This window comes from Mauremys reevesii, linkage group 4, assembly GCF_016161935.1.
Source record: "Mauremys reevesii isolate NIE-2019 linkage group 4, ASM1616193v1, whole genome shotgun sequence".
Lineage (NCBI taxonomy): Eukaryota > Metazoa > Chordata > Testudines > Geoemydidae > Mauremys > Mauremys reevesii.
In genome coordinates, this window is record NC_052626.1 from 128,897,446 (window position 1) to 128,920,467 (window position 23,022).

At 49.2% G+C, this 23,022-nt stretch overlaps 1 protein-coding gene across 6 annotated transcripts in view; it reads right to left on the minus strand.

Moving 5' to 3' along the window:
* The window catches only part of LOC120404255 (metabotropic glutamate receptor 4-like), a 129,478-nt gene that overhangs the window by 40,128 nt on the left and 66,328 nt on the right, over positions 1-23,022 (minus strand). Inside the window, exon 1 of one of the 6 annotated variants that reach the window (XM_039536425.1) lies at positions 10,920-10,988. The exons of the other annotated variants lie outside the window; for them this stretch is intronic. The gene's annotated coding sequence lies outside the window, so the exon portion shown is untranslated. Of the gene's footprint in view, positions 1-10,919; positions 10,989-23,022 lie in introns of those variants that run through there. 6 annotated transcript variants of the gene reach the window in all.

The following is a 23,022-nucleotide window of genomic DNA, read 5'->3' on the forward strand; positions in this document are numbered from 1 at the left end:
AAGTCAAACCCACTTAACAAACATTAGGACTTTCACAAGTGGATATTAATGCTGCTGGCCAGTTCTGGTTTGCCTGCTCCATCTATCCTGCTCGGAAAGAACTGCCAAGTCCACTTACCCCGCCCTGAGCGCCCCGCTCCTAGGCTGGCTTTCTTTAACTCGATTATCAATGGAAGCATTCGGAGAGCGGCTCAGCTTAATGTTATTGAGCCGTTAATTAGCATTTGTTAGTGTCATCTGCTCGCCTGGGAAGCGGAGGAAGGTGATGTGCGGAGGAAGGTGATGTGTGGGAATGGTACCTTAGGCTAGGGAGGGTTGGACCCTTCATTCTCAATGGGTGCAGTTCCACTGGCACAGGCTGTAGTGTAGACAGGATTTGGGATTTGAACACGTGGTCATCTAACCTGAGCCCACCTGAGTCCTGCCAACACCACAGCCTCCATAACAGCTACCACCACAGGTGTGGTCTTTGAGACCTGATGCGACCAACTGCAAAAATACCCCGCTTCTATCATGCTTCTCAGTAGTAGTTGCATTGGTTGTGCCTGTTCCTTGAGAGCACACGCTGCAGTTCTTGGGCCCAGCAGTGGGCGAATGACACTTGGCTGGGAGATGGCATTATCCCGCGAAGGGAGATGGAAGCACGGGATTATGGAGTTTTTAACATCCCTCTTTCAATGCTCGACAAAACGGCCCGCTTTAGTGCCCCCAGCACACAGCTGGGTGGCACTTCCTGCCGACCGACAACGCCATAAAATGATGAGTTGGAAAAGTGCCTGGGCAGTGTTAAAGTGCTAAATGAATAGCTCAGGTCTGTCTTTGGATGGAGAGGGCAGCGCATCCATATTACCGCTGTGGCATTCGCTCCGTTACTGAGCTGCTGAAGGTGGTAGCTTGTTTGCAAGTTGCCTTGTGCTGCAAACTAAATTATACCTGGAACTTGTGTCTTGGCCATAAGACAGCAAGAGGCGGGGGAGCCGGGCAGAAGCAGCAGCGTCTAGTGAGCGGAGCACACCACGAGGAACACTCTATCCTTGATTTTAGCTTTGCCAGTGACTCACTGCAGGAACTTAGACAACTCCCAGCCCTTCCCTGCCTCAGTTTCTCCAAATGAAGAGAAAAATACTAACCCACCTCATAGCAATGTAGCTAGGGTTTATGGGCCCAACCCAGTAAGGTTCCGAGCACCCTCAAGCTGAGGGGCTGAGTCCATCTTTACACTGGGTCAGATCCTCAGCTGGCATAAATAGGCAGAGCCGCCTTGACTCCAGTGGGTCTTTGGTCATTTCTACAAGCTGAGGACCTGGCCCTAACTGCCCATTAGTCTATATAGCCCTGGGATCCTGCCTGCATCTCGTCCTCTATAGCGCACCTTGGCTCTCACTGGCGTCATCCCGACCCATTTTTACGTAGCATCATTTCTCACTCAGCTTGATTGCAATGGCCTTGAACACAGGATGCTTTAAATAAACCACTGCGTTGCATTAAGTGCTGGTGGTTTACAGCTGTCGCTCTAGAGGGTTCGTACTTCCCAGCCTGATTTGTAGGCCCCTTACGTGACTAACTTCCCTGCTGGCATCTGACTGCCCAACTCCTCTAGAGCTGTCTCTTCCAGCTGCCTACAATCAATGGTTTCCGTAGCAGGAGTGTTGCCTGATAGCTGGAGGACCAGGAGCTGGGACTCCTGCGTTCTCCGCCTGGCTTTGCCGGTGACTCACTCATGCCCATCACTTAAGGTCTGTCTGCACCGGAAGCGGAGGTGTGGCTGCAGCCCGCAGACGTATCCAGGCTAGCTTGAGTAACAATAGCATGAAGCCATGGCAGCCCAGGCTGTACAACCCACCTGGGGTATGTACTCTAGGCTAGCTCATGCTGCCTCAACTGCTCTCGTTGCTGGAGCTGGCTAGATCAAAGCTAGCTTGGGCATGTCTCCACATGTTGCAATCACACATCTGAATGCAGCATAGATATGACAACACCCTCTGTGTTCCCCACCCCTCCACAGACACCCCTGTTACATAGGAATATTATACTAACCCCAGGGCCATCCAGTGGTTCACAGCTGTCACCATGCCACCCCCTGTGCCTCTGGCCACTTCACAACGACAGTGAGGGTAGAACGCAGACCTTCCTGCTCCAAAAGCCCTGCTCCTCTGTGACGGAGAATCTCCATTAGCTGTTCACCATACAGGACCTATGTCACACAGTTCCATCCAATACAGGGCAATGGTGCTTACGTACATTGCTATAATGGACTGGTTACTCACCTACCTCCCGAGAGTAATAGACGATCTCTCTTTAGTCATCTGTAAAACAGGATACCCGTCCCTCCTAACACACCACTACCTCTCATGAAGCGCTTGGAGATCCCCAGCTGCAAGCTGCCATCTCGATACAGAGCATTATTACATTGTCCCTACTGGATTCTAGGGGGCTCCCAGGTTGCTCCTACATCACTGACAAATGGTGCAATCGTAGCCCACTCACTGTGGCGCTCTGTCACCCTCTAGCGGAGGCCAGGGCTGCAGATACAGACCCTGCTACAGCCGTAGCTAGAAGAGTTGGGTCTTTTAGCTTAGGCAATAGAGGCCCCTGCTTTTCAGACCAGAGCTCCTGGGCTCAATTCCCTCTGCCAGTGAGACCCACTCAGAGACATGATGTTATGCAACCAAGTTAATCTGGCCCTACGATGCTCCGTGCCCACTGAAATAAATTGATGGTGTGGCCACTCAGCATCTCTGGCCAACAGGGATTGGTTTCCAGGGTCCTCGGTGTCATGCTTTTAAGGATTCAGCATCCATAAATAGGACTGGATTCCCCCAAGAGCTCTCCTCCCATTTAGGCACCTAAAGAAAGGCCAGATTTCTAAGACAGGTTGGTCCTCCCAGCAGCTGGCATCATCACACCGACAGCCGGATTTTCACAAGAGCTCAGCACCCAGCATCCTGAGCTCTTGTGAAAAAGCTGACCACTTATGTTGGTGCTGGGCTCTTTTGAAAACCTCACTCCACCTGCGTAAGCTTTTCAATAAAGGGCGCGAGACATGGCCTGGGTGAGCGGCTCTGTCCCGGCTGCAGTGCGGTTGCTTCCCTCGTGGACAGCTTTGTCCAGTGAATGTGACAAAGAGGGAACAAATGTTAACAGATCTGCACCTTCCATTTGCTCAGCTTTCCGAAGTCGCAATGTGCCAGGCAAACCCACCGGGTATCAATAAGTCAGAAGCTGGGGTGGGAATCATGGCAGATCTTGGGCAGCGAGGTTTCCAATGCAAGTGAGTGGCTGATGCTTTGCACTTAGACGGTAGCTGTGGCTTGTCCCAGCTACCTCAGATTTAAAGATATCACCACAAGAAGAGGCATCCTTCACTCCCAGTGGAGCACAAGCACTTCAGAGCCAGGGGAAACAGTCAGGCCACAGTATCCTCGTGCTTAAGCCATGGAGCGAGACATCAACTTGCCAGGCCAAATTCCACCTTCAGTTTAAATCGAGTACACTCCTTACAGGGCAACTTCAAGGGCACTTTTATCCAAGCTCTCAAAGCCCAAAGGCACTTTGAAGTCAACAAGGGTGCAGACGTGCAGTTTGAGCAGAATTTGGCTTGCTCACTGTATCCTACAGACAGACTCAGGGCACATTCCTGCTCCCATGTTGCTGCTGGAAAACCTTCCATCTTCTGCAACAGAGGCTGAATTCATGTTAAACACCCCCCGAGCTGGCTATATGGGTCTCCATTAAAGTGGGGTTCTGCTCTGAAAAGCAGCCATGTTACAAATGCCTTCCTCCCTGTAAGACCTACAAACATCAGCAGTTCCTTTCCTTTTAACTCCTGTTAAGCCAGCTGATCCAACACAGCTCTGGGAGAGGGAAGCGGATTCCACTCCGGCTCATGCAGCAGCACCAAAATCTTTGGCAGGGTTCTCGTTGCCGAGCCAAGTTCTGCCCTGCGTTGGAGCTGTGCAGACAGGCCCCCGGAATCATTTGTAAAGGGACCACTCAGGGTAGCAAAATTAAGTCTACTCAAGACTGCAGGCTGGGAGCTTGCTGCTTTATTTTAACTGCATCACAACAAAAAGTGGGGGGGGAGGACTAAATCAGGAAGTAAGAGAAGGGTGGAACATAGCTCCACCCTAAATACTCTGGGTATCCCAGTTAACCCTATCATGACCACTTGACTACAGAATCTGTTACCAATGATAATTCTGCATGAGTAATAAAGATACCACCTCTATCCCCACCCCAACTCCTCACTTGAATCTCAGATTTTAGGGTGAATTTTCAGGGCTGGCAGTTGTGTGTGGAGGGGGGGAAAGTCTTTTTAGTCATCAACTCAGCAAAAGTGGCATGAAGGTGAAACACTTGAAGCCTGTGGTGCCTTGTCTGCAGAGGTTTCAGTCAAACTGTTCTTGAAGGGACCAATCTGCTCCCAACAAAGGTTTTTCCATGCAGTTTCAAGCAGACTGTACTGCTCATCCCCCTAGGCCACCACTAACAGTTAAACTCCAATTCCAGAGTCTTTATTGCCGGCCCTCATGTACCAAGCAGAAGACACCTGGCAGGGTTATTCAGACCTCAGCTGGAATTGGCAGTTTCAGCAGCAAGAGGCCATCCACTTTTGACTTGTAAAGAGAGCCAATTTGGTCTGGCAATCATTGAGGGTATGTCTATGCTACAGAGACTGTACTGGCACAGGTATGTTGGCATAGACAACAAATATCGCACCCCCACAACGTCAGACTTCCTGGAGCAGAAGCCACACTGCAACTGCCAAGCTTCCAAAGAGTCTCTGGGATTCCAACCACAGAGCTCCCAGTAACGGGAGCGAGAATTATGGGGCCAGATCCTGGTCTCATTTAAATCAGTGGAAGTTCAGCAGTGAATGGGAGCAGGATTGAGCCCCTTTGAAAATCTTGGGCCATTTGCTCAGCTGATGGAAATGAATGGGGCTCTGTTGACTTCACTAGAGGCATGTCTATGTACAGCAGCTGAGGATCTGGCCCTTAAGGTGTAAATACAAACATCCATACTGAAGCCACATTGTTTGCCTGACAAGTGAAATGGGCACAAGCAGAGCCTTCGAATTAGGGGGGTAGAAATTTAGCGAGGGACCAGAAGTGGTTAGAGGTCCTCATTACAGAACAGTTAAGTGAAATTCTTCCACAACACCATAAGCCAAATGGTCCTACTAGTGCTTTCAAGGATTAGATCATACCCTAAGGGAAAGCAAGGGCGATTGTAGCATGCAGAGATCACAGGATTTCACAACAATGGGGCAGTTCTTTGCATGCTACATACCAGCTCTAGGAGGGGTTGAACTCTTACTCTGAATGGTGCAACCGCATTGATTTCTATGCAATTACATCCATGTACCTGGGAGCAGAATTTGGCCTGGGGTTCCCAAACGGTTATGATTTAGGTCACCATAACAGCTCTGCGATAGAAAGTTGAGTTTATTGGAGCTGTATTGTAACACTGTCACATTGCACGGATGTGCCCACTGCCCCATGATTTCAGAGGGCTGTAGAGGCATTCATTCAGCTTCGCCAGCCCATGCAAGGTAGGAAGGAAAAGATTGCACCCAAATTACATATGGGTAAACTGAGGCACAGAGCAATTGAAATGATTTGCTCAACTCAATGGCTATTAGCCAGGATGGGCAGGGATGGTGTCCCTAGCCTCTGTTTGCCAGAAGCTGGGAATGAATCACTTGATGATTCCCTGTTCTGTTCATTCCCTCTGGGGCACTTGGCACTGGCCACTGTCAGAAGACAGGACACTGGGCTAGATGGACCTTTGGTCTGACCCAGTATGGCCGTTCTTAAGTGACTTCACCCACCAAAGTCACCGGTTGAGCTGAAAATAGAATCCAGGAGTCCTGCCTCCTAGTCCCCTGCTCTAACCACTAATCCATACCTTTACAGAGCTAGGGAGGAGAACCCACAAGTCCTGCCTCCCAGGCAGGGCCACTATTTCAGAAAAAAAAAACGGGGCAGCAGGGGGAGCAAAGATGTGTCAGCGTATAGAAAATTATATGTGAATATGTTATTTCCTGCGACATCGGGGGAGGCAAAAAGTGGAGCATATAGACCTGTCAGAAGTCTGAGGAAGTGCCAGACTAAAGGTCTGGGGAGGCAACTGCCCCCCTTGACCCATAGCAAATTACGCCCCTGCTCCCAGTCCCCCGCTCGAACCCTTAAACCACATTTCCTCCTCTCTACTGGAAAGACGTGCTGCCAATGAAGTGATTAAAATCCACTAATCCTAAACAGCATGGACTCCCCAGTGCAAAAGCTCAACAAGGAGAGATCCTCCCTTGGTTTCGCTGCTGCGGCTGTTGTGAGTTTAAACCAGCATCAAGACCCTTTTCTCCACCTGCTAATCCTTTGGAGGGCGAGGACAGTCTTATCACAGCATAATATTCCAATTAGCTCACACTAGTTTTTCCCCACTTGAGAGGCTATTATGGGGGACTTTGCTTTGGCTGTAGATTTTGCTGCCAAGCCTGTGTTAAGTACAGCAGAATGGGGGTGGGGGGAGGGAGAAGTAGTCAAGAAATGGCTTAAACAAAGTGGAAGCCTAAAGAATTCAGGTTAAGTCACCCAGTGTTTGTTTGCCTAAGCAAGAAAAGCAGCCCCAGGGCTATGAGCGAGTTCTTAGTAGAAAAACACAGGCCCTGTACTTAAAACAAAAAAACCCATTTAATTAAAATAAGGCCCCAATTCAATGATGTCTGGATTAACTAGCAAGGCCAATACCATGAGCTCCAACATAATCATGACCCAATTAAAAGAGAGCTAATATCTACCTCCATTGGATGTGGTCCAGCTAATGGCAACATCTTCTGCATGCTCATTATTTAAAGGAAAGCGGAGCGCTAGTAAGTAGAAATCTCTGAAACATACTGTTCATCAGAAATAAAGTTCATAAATAACAACAACATTCCAAAGGGAAGTAGCAGCCTTCATTTAGGTCATTATAAAACTATTCTCCCCCTCACGTGGGGCCTTACCCAAAGCCCATTGAAGTCAATAGAAAGAGATTCCCAACGGGCATTGGATCAGGCTATCTGAATATATGTAACTGCAGGCAAGTTCTCCCTCTCCTGTTCTTTGTAAAACAGAGCCAATTTTAATCCCTCGCTTTCAAGGATTGTATCGCACCAAAAAGGAACAGCAAGGCGGACTGGGAGAATGTATCAGCTAGAGATCAGAGAATGTGACAGAGTGACAGGCAGAGAAGCAAAGCAGGGTTTCTGATTTGAACCAGCATTGATTATACTAATAAACAATCCCAACCGAAGCATCGGCGTTGGAAGAAGTCGGTCTTCATTTCTGCTTGTACAAATGCAATGAAACCTTTACATTAATTTTTGATAACCACTTGCTAACTGGGGCAGCTCAGGCGTAGAATGGCAGAACTGCCCAAATTTCATCTCATCAGAAATCATCAGCTGCAAACAGGGGCCCAGGATCTTGCCACATGCACATCACCCCCACCCCATGTGCAAGCCCCAGGATATCACTCTACTAATAACTGAAAACCCACTGTCCACACACCCCTTTTCCAACCAGCCTTCACTGGAAGTCTTCAGTGCTGGCAGATAGGCAAGCCAGTTTCAGTGGAGCATATCCTGATGTCCCCAGAGAGGCTTCTTGCTGGGCCGTGATGTGTAATGCATGTGCATGTAAAGTCGTTACATTTCAGAGAGGTGGCACCCTTATTGCTACAAGAAGACTATGGGTGAGCCTGAGTGAGCCAAGCAGCAACATTAAGGGGCCAGCACAAAATTAGCAGAAGAATACTCAGGGTGGGAGAAGAGGAGCGGGGAGAGGAGAGAGATCACTTGATCATTACCTGTTGGTTTACTCCCTCTGGGGCACCTGGCACTGGCCACTGTCAGCAGACAGGATACTGGGCTGGATGGACCTTTGGCCTGACCCAGTATGGCCATTCTTATGCTCTTATTTTATGGTGGTTTATGATTAGGTGAAGCTGTTTTCAGCACACTGATTTTCTTCCACCGCCTTCAAAGATTCAGGAGAACGAAAGACAATCAGGCAAGCAATGTAAAAGTTGAAAAGCACAGTTTTCCCCCTGATATTTTGTGACAATATTTCTGGGCCTCGGCTGACAGAGGAACTGTCAGCCAATAGCCCCATGCACTTGCCAGTCTGATATCGACAAGAGGCAACGCAGGGCTTAATTTGTGCCAGGGCTTGGCAGTTCAGAGCCCCGGCACCTCTGGGCTTGCTGCGTCAGTTAGCAACGTAAAAAAATTGCTTGAGCCCCATCATCTCGTTCATTACAAATTAAGCACTGAGGACATAGAAAGCTGTCAGGGAAGCTGGGGAATTGGGACTGCAAGGAAGAGGGGGGAAGGGGGATTTTGTTCTGAGTTTAAACTTCTAGTTCACTTCCCTCTCTGCTTTTTGTATCTCTAGATCCAACACCAGAGTATCTCATCCTCTCACAATCATTTATCCTGTGAGGTAGCGGAGACTATTATCCCTATTGTACAGATGGAGAACTGAGGCACAGAGACACTTGCCCAAGGGCACATGGAGCAGGAAATCGAAGCTGGATCTACAAAATCCAGGGCTAGCACGCTAACCATGGGGCCACCCTTCCTCTCTCAGAGCATGCTATGAAGCGGGAAGGCTGCCCAAACTGATGGGAGTCAGGGAGAACCTGCCTTCAGAGGAGGTTTTATTATAACTGCAGGGGCATCGGGCACCTTCTTCAGAAGCAACTGGTTCTGGCCACTGTGGGAGACAGGATCCGTGGCCTGACCTATGTTCCTGTGATTTACCCCTCACTCCCTTCAGCCAGCTCCCACCCCAGGACCAAACTCACTGTCTAAAGGGCTCCAATATCCGAATGAAGGAGAAGTGTGATGTATTTCTGGAAGAAGAAAAGGAGCAATTGCAAAAATTTCCCCCCTAGACAGCACTGCATCTGGGAGCATGTTTTGAAACTGCAGCGGGGATTGAGAGGAGGGGGGCTCTCTCCTCACCCTGTCCCCTTAAGTCCTGAGCTGCACTGCAAGGCAGGGGTGAACCTTTTCCCAGGCCAATGCCTTCTCTCCCCCGGAGCAGCAGGAACTTCTGCAAGGAAGGAGACCTGAACTCAGGCTCTCCCTGGCAGTTGAAGGAACCAAGATGCTGTCTGAGGAACGGAGAAGTGAGCTGAGCTCTTGATTTAACTACTGGCATTTCCCTGAGCTCCTGGAGGCATTCAACCGATCTGATGGTCTCTCTTCACCCACAGGCTGTGCCTAGAGCAACCAGCCAGCGCATGGGACCTCCTCCACCACTCCACTTCTCTCCTCCAACCCAGCCTTGTATTGTTCCCGCTTCAAACCTAGAGCCAAAGGTCAGCCAGCAACAAGGATGACTCATCCCTGAGCCTCCTAAGTGCAGACACAAGCAATATGATGGTGGAGGTTTTCTGAGACAAAAGCACCCTGCTGTGGATGAGCGGAGCACAACAAACTTATGACATTTAAAATACATTATAATAGAAAGGTAAGGGGTGGGGGGGCATCCAACAAGTTACCCTTGGGCTGTCAGATACCAATCAGATTTTCTCTTAAAAAGAAACCCCAGCTCTGCTGTTACAACAGCTCTGACTAGACGGCCACAGCCCCCAAAAGAACCACACACAGGGATGCGTTTGTACCCAGGATACAGGCAAGGCGTGGATCCAACCTTCTGGAGCCGTTCCTCTGCAGAGCACCAGCACCTCTGGCTTATTGGAAATGTAAAGGCTGATGGGAAGCTAGCCTCATGCCCCTGATCTTTACATACAACCGAGATAACACGCGGCCTCCTCACACTCCATTTACAACTCCACTGGCCTGACAAGGGTAGCTGCTATTCACTCTGCAATGGCAACACGCACCTTTGCCCTTCTGCTGTGGCTGGAAGCCCGAGCAGCTAGTCCTTCCAGCCTCTTCCATCCCTCCTGGCTCCCCAGGAGGGCTCGAGCCCAGGGCAGCAATGCAAAGCGGAGGCCAGGGAAGAGACAGCCTGACCAGTAACTACAGGTGCCTGGATCTATTGGACTGGTCCACGCTATGAGTCACACGCCGCTGCTCTCGCATTGGCAAGATCTTCCCCAGCCTCGGTTCGCATTGTCCCCTGCGGAGAGCACTGGGAAATGCAGCCTCTCCCCAACAGCTGTAATAGGAGTCCAGCCTCCGCTAGACGGACTGGGCAGGATAAGCAGCAAGCAAGCACCAGACGGCAGCGAGTGTATGTGGGGGCGAGGGGGTGCCAGTGGTTAGCAAGAACCAGAGACTGCTTTCCAGTCCCAGAGCCACGCTCCGGGGAAGGTGGTGGGGCTAATTACCAGGCAGGATTAGCCAAGCGCCAAGACCCGCAGGGAGGGGGAAGACAGTCCCGAGCACTACTGGGGGCGCTGAGGATGCAAACTACTAACGATGCAAATCAGTTGAGGAAAGAGTGAAATTGAAACAGCCAAGCAGCCTCGGAAAGCACATTGAATCCGGCTCGCTTAGCAGCGGCCCGCTCACCCCGCCAGTGTCCGGATCAGGTTCAATGGTCTGCTCCTTAGTTCCTTTCATTTGCTTCCCCTGGCAAGCATCTGTCTCCACGTTGGGCTTGATTTAATCCCTGTTTAAAGTCTTTCTGCGGCACCTTAGCTCGGCGCAGTCTGCCTCCCCCCTCCCTTAAAAATGTTAGCGGGGTTCAAACAATCCCTCCGTATTTATGCAGATGCCACATGAAAAGAACAAGGGGGAGAGGGAACTGAACCCAGCTTGCTGCGGAAGATATATGTTGACTTAAGGTTTTACGTGCCTGTTCCTCTGCTGCATTTCTCTCTGCCCCGTGGTATTTGAATGCTGGGCAGGAGAGGGAAGGTTCCCCCCGCCCCCGTCCCCTTCCTGTTCAAACCGTTACCTGCAATCCCAATGATGCCTTGCAACCCATTAGCAGGATTCTGGCTGTGCTGATGGCTTCATTAGCATGTCCTCCAACAAGCAAAGCCCCCAATTCAGAGGTAAACCGTCTTCCCACTCCTCTCTCCTTGTTCCACGGAAGAGTGATAAGGATAGGATAGCTGAATGGGACCCAGGCTCCCCGCCCGCTACACACACCTCGTTAATTAGCCCTGCAGGTCAGATGGTTTCCAGAGGGGGCATTTTTTGGTCTTGAAGAGAAGGTGATCTGTCCTCGGGATTGCTCCTTAAAAGCCACTTTTGGCTCATGGTGAGGAGCCCCGTCCGGACCTGACTGAAAACCTCACCCCACAAGAAACGCACCGACGAGGGTCTGGGGCGGGGGGGGGGGGAGAGAAACTGAACTTACCCCTCCGCACCCAAGTTGGGCGAAATCCGAATCCTCTCGGCGCTTTCCAAGCCCCTGGCTGCCCCGAGCAGCCTCGCAAGGAGCTGTCCACGGATCCTGTGGTGCTGAAACCTCTGGCTGCCTTCCCACCTCCGCCTGCCTTTTGCCCAGCAGCTCAATCGATGTCAGTTTTCACTCGCCTCCTTCCCCTGGCACCCAGGGCAGCCCGGACAGCGGTGGCTAATTTATTTGGCTTGTTTTACGGGGGCACGGCCAGTTCCCCCCTCCTGCAATAGTAATCTCCGAGCCCTTACCCGGGGCTGCAGCGGAGATCCGGCTTCCTCCACTCCACGCCTTGATAGCAAGGAATAATGCAGACTCGGTCCTGTTTTTGTGGGGGTGCCAATCCCCCCCCCCCCACACACACCCACACCCTTGGACAAGCCGGTTTAGGTACACACGGCTCACCCGGAGGAGCTGCCCACTTGCATGGTGCTGAAAGAGATTCCAAAGCCAGGCGGGAAGGGGGCTCTGTTATCCACCCCAGATCTTGCTGAAATAAAACTGTATTCCAGGGGCAACGAGGCTGATCCCGCTTCCGCCAGCGCGCATCATCCAGTTGCTTTATTAATTTAAAAGAAGCCCTTTAAATTTGACGCATAAGGCGGTGGAACTGCCGCTGGGGAGGGGGAGAGAAAAGGGAGCTGCTGGCTGGCGTCGGGGGAAAGGGAGAATCCTTGCTGTCCATCAGTGCTTGATTTAAAACCTCAAAGGTCCTCCAGAAAGAACGAGAGAGATCAGCTGCGAGGGAACGGTCCATGAACCCCCCCCCCCCCCAGCACTGCAAAGAGAGAGAGAGAGATGTAGGAGATGAGCCAGAGGAAGGGAGCTGCAGTCACGCTAAACTAAATTCAGTCGGATAACATCTGCTCAGCAGCATGCACAGCAGCCAGCGAGAGCGAGCCAGCCTTGGAAGTTTTGCATTGGGAGCTGCGGTGAAGCCCCAGGCTCTGATTTTGGCCAGCCTTTTAAAGCACTAGTACACCTTGGCGGTGGGGGGGAAGGAGACTCAGAGGATCGTGTGTGCAAATGCACTGCACATCCATCCTACACCCATCCATAAAGGCCGACGCACACGCCCTACACTCACAAACCCTGACACATCTCACACCCAGCACACCCTCGGCATCTCTGCAAACCCACACACCCGAAAGTGAAGGCAGGGATTCCATCAGAAAACCTCATTCCCCTCCCTCACCCCTCCCACACACACCACTCGAGCCCCTTTTTAAGTAGGGCTGTAAAAACAACGCACCCCTCCAAGCCAGGTCTAAAACTTTAGGCTAGTTGGCCCTGCTAAGACTCCCTGTTTAGAACTAAACCCACAATTCTCTAAGCTCTAGGAAGAATGGGATTGACAGACAGCCTCGTGGCTTATCATTTCTAGTGCATCTTTTCACTCCTTTAATACAAGAAACGTCTGGTTAAAATAAAGACATATTGCTGTCCCTAAGGAGGTTGGGTATCTAGCAGTATGTGTTTGATAGACAGATCTAGACAGATCATTTAAGCAGCAGCAAGTGCCTGTGAGCAACAACTAATTTTCCGTGAGTATTTTTACAGTAAGTATGACAGTGGTTAGAACGCTCAGACTTCTTGGGGTCTAGTCATGGCTCTGCCGTGGTTGAAAATGAAGAGTGTTGAGAAAGTCCCTTCCCCCTTGCCTCAGTTTCCCCACCTGTAAAATGGGGATAATGGTCTCCACTACCGCTCAGGAGTGTGGCCAAATTTAAGCAATCGCTCTTTACAGAGAGCACTTTGAGATCCTCAACTGAAAGGCGTTATAGGAGGACAACATATTTGGATGGACACTCTTTGAAGCAAGGACTGTCTCTTAGTAGGTATATGTAGAGGGGCTAGCACAATGGGGTTCTGATCTCTGCGCCTGGGTCCGAGTCCCCCAGGCACTCCAGCAGTACAAATAATAAATATTTTGCTTCCTGCACATGGTCAGCATAGCACGTGGATTGTATAATATCTTGTTTTGATAATAAACCAACTCATTGGCAGACTCTAGTGGCTCTGAAGAAGTCATTGCGGTCTATCAATTCATTAATCCAGAGGTGGGGAGGAAGAGCCCCCTAGTAATAACCATTGACACAGCAACTGCTTTAATCCATCATGGTAATGACTGATAGCTAATCGGTCATGAGAGCTCTTCTGAAATGTGCCTTTCACTCCATAGTATGGTGCTGGCAGACCACTGAAAGCTATAACTGGACTGTGTAGCAAAGTATCTCTTTAAGCCACCTAAAGCAAAAGGAGTTAAGAACACAATAGAAACCATGGACTAGATCCTCAGCTAGTTTGACTGCACCGTTGCCAGCTGCTTACCCCCGCGAGCAGCTGGCCCTGCATTGGGAGTCGCTAATTTGGCTTCTCTGCCTCACCTTTAAAGAGTGAAATTAAATACAAACCAACTCTTAAAATAAAGGTTTAGAGCAGGGGTCGGCAACCTTTGGCACGTGGCTCGCCAGGGTAAGCACCCTGGCGGGCCAGGCCAGTTTGTTTACCTGCCGTGTCCGCAGGTTTGGCCAATCGCGGCTCCCATTGGACGTGGTTCGCTGCTCCAGACCAATGGGGGCTGCGGGAAGCAGCGCAGGCCGAGGGATAGGTTGGCTGTGGCTTCCTGCCACCCCCATTGGCCTGGAGTGGTGAACCGCGGCCAGTGGGAGCCGCCCTCAGCCGAACCTGCAGTCGCGGCAGGTAAACAAACTGGCCCGGCCTGCCAGGATGCTTACCCTGGCGAACCGCATGCCAAAGGTTGCTAGTCCCTGGTTTAGAGCTTGGTTTTCACCTACAAAGGTAATTAGGACTTTCTGAAATGTGCTTCTCAGGCCTGCCTGAAATAATGTAAGTGTATCTAGGTGTACAGCAGGGAGCTTGAGCACATACCAAGGTAGCTTATGCCCCAGTGCAGGATTAAGTAAGATCCTTAATAAATAATACCACCACCACCACCACCAAGCTCTTATATAACCACTTTTCATCTATAGATCTCAAAATGTTTTACAAAGGAGGTCAGTGTCATTACCCCCATTTCACAGTTGGAGAAACTGGGGCACATCCATGTCACCATTCTGTGCCTAAAGCAGCAGAACCCAGGTCTCCGGTGTCCCTGTCCAGTGCTTCATCCATTAGATATTGTTACAGAGCTGGATTTTCAAGAGTACAGGGTTTGATAGGTGAATGCTCAGAGGCTGGACTTCCCAAAGAGCTCAGAGCCCTTTGAGGAACTGAAAAAAGAGACCTCAGCACCCAGAAGCTCCCAGTTATGCGCCATCAACAAGTTGGAACAGAGCCTTGCACCCAAAGCCTGTATTCTTCTGAAAAATCTGGTCAATAGCCCCTATTCCCAAGGAAACCAATGGCAACATTCTCATTGACTTGGATGACCGCAGGATCATGTTCCCAACTTCAGCCCTGCTGCTTATTTTGTTACAATGATCTCATTTATAGAAAGCTACAGTAGTTGGGAGTGTTGTTTCTGTTCTGGTTTGGAAGAGGGAGGAGCAAGCCTGAAATCAAATCAATCCCCAAAGCCTCCCAAAACATTCAACCTGTAAAGTGTGTGCAAATAAGAGGAGATTCAGACCCCTTGGGACAACTCCCATTCATTTACAGCAGTGTAAATCCAGAGTAACTCTATTGAAGGCAGTGAAGTTACTCCAAATCTACACTGGCATACCTGGATCAGAACCCAGCCCTTGGGGTTTTTTGTTTTTTTTTGTGAAGAATTGAACGTCTCATGATGGAAAGTATAGTGGGCCATTTCAAAGTTATTCTGAGATGGGGGGGTCAGGGGGAAAGAACCTAAAGAAGAGAATAAAATATCTCCAGGCATTTTATATAGCATATTAATTACTGCTCCCAGCAACGGCCTTGTTCACCTGGATACATCCTGCAGTCACGCTGCTCCGACATGCCTGGTCCCAGAGTACACAAGGGAAGAGGCTACAACAAGGAGCCACTCTTACTTTGTTCCTCTCAACAATGGCCAGGCTTCTACTTCTACAGATCCCATTGAATTCTAACAGCTGCAGGATCAAACCTCTCAGCCTGAGAGCTATTGGAATCTAGGGCTAACCTCTCCAAAGGCAGAGAGAGAGTGTGGGACCACAATCCCGCCTCAAAGCCTACACAGTATAGCTTGCACCCTGCCCCTTCTATAATGGGTGTGGAGAGGTCAGGATCCCATAGGGCTGATGGTGAGAAATCTGGTCTGAATGGCTAGTACCTACGTCCATGCTGCCCCCTCCCACCTGCAGCAGCTTAAGGACATAATATAGCCCTTGGGGCTCCTTTGAACCCAACCACTCCCATGAGAAGACCCTCACTTGGAAATACCTGCATCAGGAGGGGCTACTTAAAACAACCATCATCCCAGTGCAAGGCATTTGCTGGGGGTCAGTGACTGACTGTGGGGATGGGGATGATCCTAGAGACACAATCAAGACATCCAGCACCCTGCACCATGGTCTTTATCGCTGTCAGTGGAGCATCCCTAGAAGACAATGAAAGCCTGGGACACTGGCCAATCAGGCTGCGGGAATCGCCTCACTCATCTGAGAAGAATACCGAACATGTGCACCCAATAGCGTCTCTATTGAGAAGGGAATGTCACCACGTGAGCAGCTTAGTCGTGACTGCGAGGAACACAGAGAAGCAGCCCTCTCCTCCCCCGACCCCTACAAATCCAGAATATGGGGCCCTCTGAGACAAGCCGCAGCCAGACCTCGGTGGAATGGCAGGTTTACGGATGGACTGGGACATTAGGCATCCCTGAGCAATGGGGTGGTTACAAAAAAGGAGCTAAGAGGCTAAGGAAAGGACAGGATAAGCTGTACTCCCCACTCTCAGATATATCCATAGGAAGCAGTGTGACAATGACCCAGTTTCTCCCCTGTTTTCTCCTTATCCCTGGGGGATTAAGATCAAGATATTCCGGCCAAGACTCCACCCACTCCCCATCCCCATTCCATGAGCCCCGCTGACTCCCGCACGCCTGGAACCAAGGTTGTGACAGCCCAAAGTAGAAGTTTTTCCTAAGAGTCCAATTCCCATAGCAAAAGCTGCCGTCAGAGCTTGCAAATCGTTCATTAATGTGGTTTTGGAGCCCCACCTGCCAAAGACAAGGGTCCTGGGCCTCCACTGCACGAAGGGATGACAGTTCTCATTTAACAACATTCGAGTGATGACTGGCCCTTCACATCAGTTTAAATAAAGTGGCTACTAGAAAGCACCACAGATTTTAAAGTAGATTGACAGCCCTGGAGGGCCATAATTCTCTGTAAAATGGGTATGGCCCAGACAGCCCGACTTTCCCCCATGCCAGTGACCAGATACCCTCTCCTGGAGGGGCTCTATTTTTGCATATTTATTAACATGAGCTTTTCTATAATGCTCATCATACTATCAGATCAGCTCACAAGCAAGCATGGCTTAACCTCACGTCAACCCTACCAGGCAGGGAAGGAGGAGCTATTCTAAAGGTCAGTGAGTTATTCACTGTCTGTTCCCATTCAGTCACTGGCAGCTTTCAGCCAAGATGCCAACAGGACCAGGTCTGGTGGTGGTTTTCACAACACCAACCAGGGACTGGATGGAGTCCCACCAAACTCAGCTCCCATGGGCCAGTGAACAGCCAGCGATGGCACAAGCATCAGTTTTCCTTGGCGGCAAGTAAATTCACAACGATGAGCAACAGGTGAAAAGTCTCCATATCCCATTGCAAATTCTTTGGCTCTAGTCCCTGTGTAATAAGGACAGTTGAATAGAGGAAAACAAAAACTAAAGATCTTTGCTTTGAAAGGGGACAATGTCTTCATCACACACACACACACACACACACGCACACACACGCACACACACGCACACACACGATAAGGGCTAGATGGAAGAATCCCTGGGTAAAGACTAGATCATGTTGGTTGCTTCTGACCTTAATCTATGAATCTACTCAGCTGGTGACATTGTTCTCCTGCAGTTACCATATGGTGAAGAGTTCCTGGCTGACTGTTGGCTCTAACACTGCTTGGGGACTCAGTGGGGACAATACAAATACCCTAAGTTCATGCTTGGGATGATGAACGTGCCTAGATACTAGAGTGGTGGATCAATTGGTCCAGCCCCAGTCTGACACCACAGCCGAGGGGCAGCTGGAATCAGTGGAAGGAATGGAAAGCTTGGAGTCAGGAGACCTGGATTCTATTCCTGGCTGTCAACCTTGGGCCAGGTCTCAAGTGATTGGCCCAACTCCCATTCAAGTCTTTCCAGGGGGAGTTGGGTAAGGCTCTTAGTTTCTCTGTGCCTTATTCAGTCTGGGAAAACAGCACTTACATGCTTGACTCAAGTGCTTTGAGAGCTACAGATACAGCGCACACGGTAAGAGGAAAGTAATTTCATCTTTTCTTTAGTAGGCTAAAGCAAGGTAAGCCAATGTCATAGTAGAACATAACATCATGCCCACAAACAGCTATAAGGAACAATTTTCACCACGAATAGCATCAGGAAACCAACCCTATCTACTGCATGGGCAGTGGAAAACCGACTTCCTCTGAAGCATCACATACTTCCCAAGGCCAGAAGCAGATCACTGGACGTAATGTACCATTGGATACAGTGGGGCAAGTAGTTTGTTCCTGCATTTAATTCCACAGGCAACCATGACAGAGAAAGAACCAATCCCAAAGCAAGGGATTGTGGTGGAAGCTTTAAGTTTTCTCCTCTACTTTCCCACTGTGCATGTCTCGCTGTCATCCTCCCTCCCACTCCAAAAATCCCAAACAGCAGATTTGATTCATTCTGCACTCAGGCCATTCTTTTCAAAAAAGGCCACTGATTCTGGCTGCTCACCTTGAATCACAGAGGTCCTAAGCTACCGTCACTCCAGCTGAAGTCAGAGCTTCAAGTGCCCAGCCAAAAAAAACTCAGGCCGGAGGGGCCTCAACCCGGGGACCCAGAAACAGAGTTGCTCAGATTTATGCAACCACATTTTCCAAAGCATCCTTCTATGACACTGTCACTTCCTGATTTTCTCCAAGACTCATGGACAGCACATTCCCCTTCAAAACAGCTGTGACTTCTCCTCTTTGTGTGCACTCTGTCAGCCTGGAGTCAACCATCCTCTACATGGGTGTCACAAGCAAAATGTCAAAATACAATTAACATTTAAAAATCTGGCTCATCCCAACTCCCAGCACATGTTGTGCCATTCAGTGGCGTACCACCCCCCCACCCCACCCTCCCCACAGAAGTAGAGAGGCCTAAATGTGACAGTCAAGGAGGGAAGCATGTTTGACTCAGAGCACAGTGTGTCACGAGGAAGAGACAAGTTTCTACTGCAATAAAATAAAGGTATGTGTGTTTCATAAGGATTGAGTGAAGCATCGTTTGAGTGGGGATGTTTTTAAGATAATATTTTTCCTCCGCCGCAGACTGTGCTCATCTTCTGAGCTGTTTGGAGCACACTGGAAGCGTTTATCAAATAATGCAAAAATGATTGCTGAATGGGGCTGCGGAGATCTGATTCTTCAGATGGCTGATCATATAAAAAAAAAAAAAGGATAAAATACTCAACGTGAATTCAGTCCTATCAGCAAATGGCTTGCTGTATGCAGCATGAAATACAATATTCATCATCCGCAAAGATCAATACGGCTTCATCATAGTCGAATGACAGGAATTCAAACAGATCACCAACTGCTCGCTCATCTTGGGAGGCAGGGCACTAAGCCACTGGAGAACAACCTCCCCGGTGGTGGGGTTTGGAATCCAGGGGACAGCTTGTATAAATGGGAATAGCTCCACGTACCCTGCTGCTTTTCACCTGCTTGGGAGCTGTCCCTGTAGGGTCATGGCTCTGCCACCCTTCCTGGCAGTGGGAATCATTCACCCCTGTGCAAATGGCAAGCACCACGCCTATGCAACATGTAAACCGGAGGGACCCAAATGCTGGCCTTCTGAAATGGTTGGGAAATTCCACCAGCCAAGCAGCTCCTTACTCCATCAGTAGTCTGACTGGTTGCAAATGGGGCTAATCCCAGAGGACGGTACCACTCCCAGCAAGCGGAAGTGGCCATGAAGTGTCGCTCTTCACTAATCTCTGCATGGATGTGCACCTGCAGCCATCGCAAAGCCTCATTGATGAGGCCCAGGTGCTACTTAATCCTTCATTCCACTGAGGCTTGGCACAAGGATGAACCCACAGCGAGCGCAGTGCAGGATTAGGGCCTGTATAAATGGTATCGCTGTCACTGAAGCCTGAGATCAGCAAAGCGCAGGGAACATTGGCACCAACTCCCCCCCCCCCCAATTTAAAAAAAAAATCTGTACTACAAATATTATCCAGCCTCAAAGTGCCTGGCTCCCTTCCAGCCCCAAAGGTCATTTCGTCCACTGGCTCATATCATTTCAGCAAAGGCAGAGGTGCCGTCTGCAAATTTTCTTTAATAAAAGGAAAACTTAAAACCACATTGTATGGAGTGGTCTCTCCTCCTCTGTTCTGCAGAAACAGTTCAGTGATTTATGCCAAAGCCACAGCCTCATACCCCTCTTTATGGATCAGTCAAAAAAAGTCTGAAACGTTAATTAATAGAACTATAACTAGGCATAATATCCACACAATTAAAGACATAAAGGGTCCTGGCAAGAACACGCGTGCACATATATGTAAAGTTGGGGGGGCGCATTGCTTTAAGAGCATCCCCCTTGTGAGCAAATAGAACAAAGACTAGAAATCATCTCGCTCGAGTTGCCGCAGGATTAGACAGAGGAACGAGGCATTTTTGTTGTTCAGTTCAAGGCTCCTGTTCTGTGCCAGTGACTCAGTGGAAGTCAAAGGGCCAATTTCTAAAAGGGGGAAAAAAGAAGTGAAGACAAAAAGATAAACACAATGCCATTTTTGTTCAGCGGTTTATTAGAGAAGAGCGTGCTAGATCCTCAGCTGGAGCAAAGCAGGGAAGCTACATCAAACGAAAAGATGGGCCCATTAAAACAAAAACAAAAAAAGGCTTTGCTAAAACTCTTGGGTCAGACACAGCTCAGTCTCATGTCGCAGCTCTGTCAGCTTCACCACAGTTACTCCGGTTAATGTCTAAGGGCCAGATATTCAGCCCATGTAAATCAGCATCACTCCATTTGAGCCCATGGGCCCAATCCCCAGCCGGTGTAAACCAGCGTTGGTCAATGGAGTCAACAGAGCTACAAAGAAATACTCCAGCCGAACATCTGGCCCAGCACTTTGAAATCGAACGAGCTGCTTGCAAAATCCAGCATTTCTATGTTTTGCAATGAAAGCCTAGATCTAAGTTACCAAGGGTTGTGGGGGTGGAGTGACAGGGAGTGAGAACAGATTTGCCAAAACATTAAATATATATAAAAATATAAACAGGCAAAAAAAATCAGTCTCTGATTTCTTTCTGCAAGAAAAAAAAACTCCTACACACAAACAGCACATGAATGTGGGTAATAGATATGGATATTTCAGTGAAGAAGACAGCTTTCTTATTGGATCAACAGTCACCCATCTAGCCCATGCTTCCCCAGAACAGAAAGAACATGATGCTGCATGTCAGACCATTTTTGGATAGACATAGAGATTAAAAAAAAACCTCGTATGTGCCTCATGACTCAACTAGATCTCTATAGAAAGTCTTGCATTTTAAGCATCCGGGCTCATGTGGAGGAATCAGTAATGAAAAGAGGGATGTCTGTTCTCTGTCTGACACCTCCTCCTCTGGAGTCAGTGATACTCACTGAAGAAAGCAGTGTCAACTATCTGCCAGGTTTCCAGGGACTGCCGTGCAGAATGCTCTCGGGAGTCCTTCTCCCCCACACCCGCATTACTTTGCAAAGGCTGGGATGCTACCCAGACTCTTCGGCGCGTGCAGAGCAGGGAATTCTTTTGTGGACTGAGGCGCCGTCTAGTGCTCGGATGCAGTCTGCGTGGCTGGCTGGATTATTTAAATTTGCATCCAGGCTGCAGCAGGGCCAGTCTGAGAGCTTCCCTGCGCAGACGCCTGCTGAAATCCACAACTGCTGGGCTCAGGCAAAAAAGTTTGCTCCCATCAGACGAAAAGTGCATGGAAGCGGTGAAAAAAGAATGAGAATAGACTGCAAATGCAACAGCATCTGTGCATGGACTGATACAACATCCCTACACAGAAACATGCACTCACATTACACAGCGATAGGGGTGTGTACACACACACAGATGTTTGCAAACCCACACAACCTGTGCGCTGTAGAAGAGAAGCCTGGTCTATGACAAGGGGCCTAGATGCTACATTAATGCAAATAATAAATAATAACTTGTGGGCAAGTTCACAAATACACCTGATCATCGTAAAGCCTTATTGGAAGAGTCCCCTAGAGCCTGTGTTTCAGGAGGTTCTGGATAGTAGAGGGAAGGAAAAAGAATTTGCTTCAGTTTCGGTCTTTAAGGGTTGTCCTTGAATGAAGAAGTGATCGTCCATGATCAGGGAGCTGGGGTAACGGGTACCCTCCTGCAACTGGGGCTTGAGACTTAAATGACTCAAGCAGTTGGGCATTAAACCTTCCCCTTGCCAGACTCTCCCACTGGCAGGAATTGCTCTGGCTGACATTCAGCTTAAAATTTTCCCTTTGGTCATTGTCATCCTCTAAAACACATACCGCTTTGCCACATTATGGGAAAAAAGAGTGGGGAATCTGTTCTGGAGTTCGCTGTACCTTCACACTCTGTTTGAGCTGCTTTGCGAACCTAAGGCAGAATAAAGCAACGGGTTTCTTCTCTTCAGCAACACTTCCACCTAAAGGCGGAACTGCCGTAAAGAGAAGCAAACTGGGCTAGCACATTCCTCGGCTAAAACCAACCTCCGAGACTCATCCCAGAGAGGCACATCAGACGTCTTCACTTCTGCCTGCACCATTGTCATAGACCTAGTCCCAGAAACACCTGTCATTGAAGGATGGAGCTGAGGCCAATCAGACTCAGTGCACTAGTGGATCTAGGATCAGAGCAAGAAAGATACCAGGAGTATTGGGTGGGAGTTTTGAGTGTTCCCCATATACAGGACTGGGACTTTTCTGGCACGTTGCTAGGTAGTGGTGAGCCCAACAACAGGGAACAATGCCTAGTTAAATCGTATAGCCAGCTTTCAACTAGCAAACTCATGCATTCAGCCAACACACACTGTGTGGACACCGTGTAACAATCTTTATAAGAGTTCAGCATTCTCAGTTCAGCATTTATCACCTGTGCAATCTATAACATGTCGGAGACGCCGGTATTAAAAAAACGGCGTAGCTGCTTCTCGCAATTGTTTCAGAAAGGTGACTAATAAGTCATCTTATTAAGGGTCTCTTGGTTTGAAGTGCAACCAAACGGTGCATGGGGAGAGAGAGAGGAAATAAAAAGCTATAAAAAAAAAGTTTGGTTTCTGGAGCTTGAGCAAATAGAAAGACAGCATTTAAATACCAGGCACCAAAGCCCAGAGACACCACTTCCCATGATTTTCAAATGCTTAGAGCTGACGATATGAACACACACACACACACACCACAGCAATGCCAAACACTCAGTCAGGAGCTTAGAATACTCACCATAATTCCCTAGGAGTTCAGCGAGTCAGACCGGAAACCCAGGGAAATGCCTCTCCAATCTAGGATTAGTCCC